We start from the raw sequence: 7,720 nt of genomic DNA, 5'->3' as shown, positions 1-7,720 counted from the left end.
TTCCACACACATTTCCCGAGCACCTCCTCTGACCAGGGGTGGGATCCGGGAGTGAAGCACACAGCCCTCCCCTAGAGAGAGAATCACCTTGCAGTGGGTTAAAGGGACACACAAAGGCTGGGGCGGGGGGACCCAAGCCAGCCTGTGAAAGTGGGGTCAGCTTTGCAGAGGAGGAAGCTTACCAGGCCACAGGGGAGGGGTCGCATCTGGGGCGGAAGGAAGAGCCTGGACCTAGCCCTGGAGGAATGGAAGAGATGGGGCTTTGAGGAATGGTCGAAAGTGTGCTGAGTCCTGAGCTAAGGTTCACCGGAGAAAGAGGCAGCCTCTCGGCGGGCTGCCCCGCTGTCCACCTCCAGGGGATGCCCCCAAGGTCCTTCCCTGGGTGTCACTGCCCCCTGCACAGTGCACAACCCTCACGGCTGCATGTGGTGGGCCTTTTGTTGGGGCTGGGAGAAAGATGGGCCCCAAATGGGCAGGTCCCCCAAACCAAGTGGGGAGTCTGAGCTGGATCCAGGTGGCAGGAAGCCGTTTTGTGTCTTTCGGGAGGAGGGTGACATGATCAGAGTGGCGTTTCGGAAAGACCACTCTGGCAGCCCGTGGAGAATTTGTTGAGGTAGAGAGACAGTTGGCTGCCAAAAAATGGCCCGTATAGAACACATATTTTGCCAAAAGATATGACAAAAGCCTAATTCTTTTCATCTGCAAAGTGATGCTGCAAATCAACAAGAAAAAGACCAGTCGAAAAATGGGCAAAGAACACGAGCAGCCAGTTTGTAGGAAAGGAAATACTCATGACTTTGAAACACAGAAGAAAGCTTCTCAACCTCATTTGTAAGAGAGACAAATTCAATCTGTAATGAGATGCTGCCATGTTTTTTTCACCCACCGACGGCAAAGGTTAGCGTTTTGGTAACGAGCCTCGTTGGGGAGGATGGGGGAGCTGGCCCTCTCTCACAGTGTTGGTGGGACTGAAAATCGGTGTGGCCTCTTGGGAGGGCAATTTGGCAATATTGATTGCAATTTAAAATGCATATACCCTTTGACCTAGTAATTCGACCTGTAGGATGTACTCATACGTGTGCATAAAGATGCGTGTACAAGAACAATCCCTGCGGCACTTTATGTAGTAACAGAAAACCGGAAACAAACTAAATGCATCGATTGGGGGCCATTTAAGTAAACGAAAATATTCTAAGTCATTATAGTGCATCGCATAATGGCATGACAATGGTGCCATTAAAAATCTGAGGCCAGGGCTTCCCTGGTGGCGCAGTGGTTGAGAGTCTGCCTGCCGATGCAGGGGACGCGGGTTCGTGCCCCGGTCTGGGAGGATCCCACGTGCCACGGAGCGGCTGGGCCCGTGAGCCATGGCCGCTGAGCCTGCGCGTCCGGAGCTTGTGCTCCGCAACGGGAGAGGCCACAACAGTGAGAGGCCCGCGTACCGCAAAAAAAAAAAAAAAAAAAAAAAAAAAAAAATCTGAGGTCAGCTGACATGAACATATCACGCAACAACCTCCCAGAAACAGTGTTAAGTGAAAAGTAGAGTGCCGGTTGGTGGATACACACATATGTAAGAATTCATGTACGTGTACAGACTGTCTTTGAAAGGAACACACAAAACCCAGAAACTATAGCTGCCTCTGGGGACAGACTGGAGAATTGAAGCACAGGGGTGAAAGGGAGATTACTTGTCACTGTACATCTTTTTGAGCTGTTTTTATTTGTTTTAGTCATTATATATATGCATTAATATCATATGGGCATTTATATATGTATCTCCACTGCATATTTTTAAAAAATTATTGCAGCCACTATAGAGAACATTATGGAGGTTCCATAAGAAACTAAAATAGAGTTACCATATGATCCAACAATCCTAACTCTTGGGCATATATTGGGGGAAAACTCTAATTTGAAAAGTTGCATGCATCCCAGTGTTCACAGCAGCACTATTTCCAAGAGCCAAGACAAAGGAGCAACGTAAATGCCCATCGACAGACGAATGGATAAAGAAGATGTGGTACATGTATACAATGGAATATTACTCGGCCATAAAAAAGAATGGAATAATGCCATTTGCAGCAACATGGATGGACCTAGAGATTATCATACTAAGTGAAGTAAGTCAGACACAGAAAGACAAATATCACTTATATGTGGAATCTAAAAAAATGGTACAAATGAACTTATTTTCAAAACAGAAATAGACTCACAGACAGAAAACAAACTTATGGTTACCAAAGGGGAAAAGGTGGGGGGAAGGGATAAATTAGGAGTTTGGGATTAACAGATACACACAACAATCTATAAAATAAACAAGGACCTACTGTAGAGCACAGGGAACTATATTCTATATCTTATAATAACCTGTAATGGAAAAGAATCTGAAAAAGAATAGATATATTTGTGTATATGTATGTGTGTGTATAACTGAATCACTTTGCTGTGCACCTGAAACTAACACAACATTAAAAAAAAGAAGAAGAAAATTACAGCAACCACAAGAAGCCCAGGTGGCTGAGTGTCATTCCCATGCAGCGGAGGCTCATTTTACCATGTCCTCGGGGAATGAATTTCTATGAACGTGAATTTTCCAGATACATTTTAAGAATCAAAACTCTTTAAAAGCTTTTTTTTCCAATAAAGGAAACCCCTGTAAAACGTATAATATCCTTCCATATTTTATCAAGAGTGTGGAATGTGTGCGAACGTTTCCTGACTAGGAAGCCAAGGGCGCTTTGCCCCTGCACTCAGGGCCCCCGTCGGCTGTAAGGAGGCTCCTGTCCCTCCCCAGCCCGTCAGGTGCCACTTGACACACAGCGTGTGAGCACAGAGAAAGGGCTGAAACAAGAGTGTCATTTCTGGACCGGGAGCCCGGGTCAGAGTTGACGTTCTGGATGTCGTGACGCTGGTGGCTCCCACAGGGGTGGCTGGAGTCCTGGGATGTTTTGACCTTGCAGTAACGGGGGCAGCTGCTTCCCTCTCCCTGCTGTCCACTGCAGAGTCTCTCTGGTGGCCTATGGGCTGGCGGAGGGCAGGCTACTGCGGCCTTAGGCAAGGTGAGACGCTTCTCCAGACCTAAGTTTCCCCAGCTGTGAAAGGGTAGTGATATCACCCAATGGCCAGGGTGACTCTGGGGCCTGGGACAAAGCTGGTCCTCCACACATGGACACCGTTTTCACCACCGGCCACCCTTGCCCACACTGCCCGGCACACTCCTGTCCCAGTTATGGGAACCTGGCCTCCTAGGTTCCCCCCCACCGCCATCACTTTGCTGCCCAGCCAAGCAATTCCCAAGGCCTCCTGTTCTGTAAACCCGGCTGGGCTGGGGTGCCTTCCAGGAAGCAGAGAACGGCGAGGCCTTTTTTATTACATGCCAGGGCTTTTCAGAGAAGTGTTTGCTGATGTGGTGCTCCTCAAGGTCTCCCCAGAGCCTCCCACTTCCACATGTTCTCAGCTGCCTCTGTTGGTGGGACTCACCCGCCCTTCCAAGAGGGGCCCATCGCGGCAGCACAGAGGAGAACCATCTGGAGTGAGATCCCGTCTCCACGAGGCCGGGATCCCAAACTGGCTTTGGCATTTCTAAGCCAGGTCACTTCATCTCAGTTTTGAACCTCAGTTTCCTCATCTGTAAAATGGGGAGATAGTAAGAGTGTCCATTTCCCGAGCACGCTTCTCAGACTAAATGAACTAACACAGGCAATGTGCCTGGCACGGTCCGGCCGTTGTATGTGCTCAGGGAATGTGAATGAGGAATGTGGTTACATTCAGATCACCCTGTGCTGTGACACGGCTTCCACCAGCTACCGGAGGAGCCCTGATGCCATTCGATTCCCCGCACTGAGGCTGCTTTGTGCAGGGCCGACCTCCTCAGCAGACCTATAGCTAGAGCTGGCGTGGCCAGACCACCTGTCTTTAGGCCTGAAGACGCCAGTGCCTTGGGCTGTGTGCTCTGCTCCAGCCTGGGAAGGGCACACACTCTGTCTGGGCTCCTCATCTATTCTCCACTCCTGGCCCCAATCCTCAAGGGGAAACTTCAGTGACCTGCTTTGGACTGGGCTTTCCAGGGGATGGGAAGGCTCCCGAAGGAGCTTGGAGCTGGACTGCAGCCAAGCCACAGAGCCTAGGACTGGAGTTCTTAGTGGGAAGATACAAGATATTCCCAGAATCCCCTGACTCTGGAGTCTTAGGAAACCCATGTGGCCCCCGTCGCATTGTGCTTCTCAAGTGGAGAGTATGTGGTGGGGGGTGAGATGCTCTGTGCAGCTGTAAGATAAACACAGTCACTTTCTTGGAGCAGAAATTTTATTTGAAGATTGAAGCATTTTTATAGTAAAACAAATATGAATTGAGGCAAAAAGGTAGTCCACCAAGTCCCATTTCATTGTTTCGACTTGGATGTACAGGAAGAACACATTTCCCAGTATCCCCTGCACTCAGGTTGGGGCCAGGTGACCAGATTCTGGCCAAGGGCATGTGGGTGGAGGTGAAGTCACCTCTCCCTGAACAACCCACTCCTGCAGTCCTCCAGTCTTCTCTTCCTTTTGGAGGCAACTGGGAAGCCGTCCTTGAGGAGAAAGAGGCCAGGCAGGAAGCAGCCGGGACCCTGCATGGAGGAGTGTCATCCTGGAGAGCCCCCTGACCCTTGTCAGATCTGCACAGGCAAGAAGTAAACCACAGGGGTGTTCAGCTGCTGTGATTTGGGGGTTTAGCTCAGCATCACGTAAGTCAGCATCCTGACTAAAATATGGATATAATACGGAGCCCAAAGCAATATGTACAGGACCTTAAAGCTAAGACATGAGCCTTCAAGGAAGCGGCTGCTTGCAGCTGGCGTCAGGGCCGTGCCCACAGACTTCTGACCTGCCAGTCTGGGCTGTATTTTTCTCCAGCACCGTCGCTGATAGACCCAGTGACCCACTGATGCCACAGCCACTGGCCCTGGAAATGGCTCGAAGCACAGCCATGTAAGTGCCTGGGGAGGAGCTATTGAGGTTGAGTGTCTGAGCAGATCACATGGCTCCTGCCTGATGACTGAGGCCAAGCGAGAAATGAGCCCAGCACCGGCCTCCGAGGCCCCACAACCATTCTATGGGGGGCGAGAGAGGCCGGCCCAGCTCCTGCCTCGGGCCCTGGGGTGAACCCGCCCTGACTGGTCGCTGTTGCCAGCACGATGCACATCTTCCAGGAGCCATGGCTGGGCTCAGGCGGCGGTGGGAGGAGGCTGTTCTGGTCATGACTTCAAACAAGTTCCTTCTCCCAGGGCCCCACTTTTGCCACAGGTAGAAAACTGGAAGTGATGATGATGATGATGGCGTTTGAAGCTATTTCCTTACGTGCGACCGCAATATATAAGACAGAACAACCACCAAAACAACAGAAAAGGAAGAAAGAAACAAACAAAAACGGAACAGCCGAGCTGCTCTTGGGCACCATGGAATCCAGTTGAAAACCCTGAACTACAGGCTGGCCCTGGCTTCTGCTCTTCAGATTCCTTCGCTGAGGAGGCCTGAGCTCACATCCCTAACTTGCTGGGCATTTGGGCAGGGCCCTTGCCCTCTCTGGGCTTCCAGTGTCCCATGTGTGAGATTGACAGGTTGGAAATGCTCTGGCCGTGGATAGAATGTTGTAACAAAGCGCATTACTTAGAGACGAAGCCGGAGCTGCTTGGGTTAAAAACAGAGTGCGGTCTGAGCCCTGAGGGGCACCACCAGATGCCCAGGGCTTCTGTGGGAGGCAGCTGCATGGAAAGACCCCTGGAAGGTATGCCTGGCCTGGTTGCCATGGGCCAAGGCAGCGCTAACGTCCCAGGCTGCTGGAGCAGCCTCCCCACCTGGTGGGGGGACCGTGGGTGACAAACCTGGGTTTCTTCAGCAGGGAGCAGGCTGGCAGCTCTTACTGCACGGCCAAGCCCTGACCTGCGGGCACAGGAGTCTAAGACCAAGAGGCTGGCACAGAGTTGGAGCACAGAGAATGTGTAGGATCTGAATGTTTCACAAAATGGAGAATCCGAGGGGTCCGAAGAACAAAGGCGTTCCCAGGGGTGACAGAGCCTGCCTGAGTGGCCCCCCACTGTGGAGGGGCTGTGGGAAATGACGCCTCTCTGATGCCACTGGGTGGTGGTTTCCAAGGGGCAGGGATCCCATTTATTTATAACTCAAGGCCATCTGCCTTTCTCTTTCCACCGGCTGGTCCACAGGGTGAGAAATGTTCAGAGCAGACATAGGCTCCCCCCAAAGGGTCAAGGGCAGGGCTGGTGCCAGGACAGGGCCACCAGGTGTGTCAGCAGCACCAGGTGGCCTCTTTGGAGCAGCTCGAACCACTAAGTTCTCCAGGGAGCTGCCCTGCCCTGAGCCTCCCCATGGGGGCCGAGCTTGCAACACACCCCTACCCAGCCTGGCGCTGTGGGCACCCACACAAAGCTGGAAGGAGCCAGTTTCTCCTCGAGGGCAGGCGTGCCGCCAGACTCTCTACGACGTGGCCAGGCTCCAGGGGCACGTCACTCCCTCCCTCAGGGAGACTGTCCCCGGTGGATCAAGGGCTGGGGGCTTTTCCAAACTCCTTCCTCCATCTCCCCCAGGATCTCACAGGTTCCCTGAGGCAATATTTAGCTCCCCAGCCAGACATTAACCATTAGAGGAGAAAAAAATTGGAAGGATCCCCTTTCTCCCCAGCTGACCCCAAATCAGCAAGCCCTGTCAACCCTGCTGGATTTGCTGTCGCTAATTATCACGCAGAAGAAATCGTCGGTACTTTGCAGTACTTCGCAGCCGTTTCTACGTGGGGCCTGCGTGCAGAGACACTCAGCTCTGTTTTATTATTGCATTTTACGAAGTTACCAAGACAACTGGGGCCAAGTAACAGAACCTCGACTTTATGCGCCATGAAAATTTAATAAAGAAATTTTAAAGGCTTTTAAGAAGCAGAAGCTGCAGTCCAGCAGCAGCAGGGAGGAGGGACGAGCACGTGGGGCCGCCCACCAGACCTGGAGGAGCCTGGCCTGTCAGGGCCATCCACGTGGGCGGGAGTGATCTGTGGCACCTGTCTAGTTCAAGCATATCGAGACCGGTCCTTTCCTCAAAGGACATCTATTAAGACGCTTCCTGGTGCCAGGCTCTTTACATTGGTTACAACCCATCTCCACTGTGCAGGAGAGGAAGAGGGAAGGGGGTGGAACCACCGGTCCATGGCCATGGTCACATAGCTGGAGAGCGACAGGCCCGGACAAAGACACTCGCTCTTCCCACGGCACTCAGGGACTCTGCTGGGATTCTCATTTTCCCCGTTCTGATGCAAGAAGTTCTGAAGGGAGATGCTCCTGCCGACTCTTTTCATCCCCCAGCTCCTTGCCTTGCTTCTGCAGCCTGGGAGGGGGCTAGAGGGACATGGTGAGGGGTGGGCAATGTCCCTGTGGCCCCAAACTACCGCCTTAGCAAATGCCTTCGTGTCAGAGGAAATGTTCTGCTTGTGAGCCTCCTGGTGAGCGTGTTATGTTACCCCAGGGCTGCAAAGACCCTCTTTCCTCTGCTCTCTAAATAAGGCTCAGAAGCAATTTTGCCATTTTATGCCAAAGCTCAATGGTGCTCAGTGTGTGTGTGTGTGTGTGTGTGTGTGTGTGTGTGTGTATGCACACATGCATGTATAAGCAGTATGCTGTGTGGTTTCCCTAGTTATAGAAAAATCAGGACTTCCGGTTACTAGAGATGGAGGTAATTGAATA

Source organism: Leucopleurus acutus (genome assembly GCF_964270905.1).
Source record: "Leucopleurus acutus genome assembly, chromosome: 7".
Classification (NCBI taxonomy): Eukaryota; Metazoa; Chordata; class Mammalia; order Artiodactyla; family Delphinidae; genus Leucopleurus; species Leucopleurus acutus.
Note: the sequence above shows the minus strand (reverse complement) of the source record.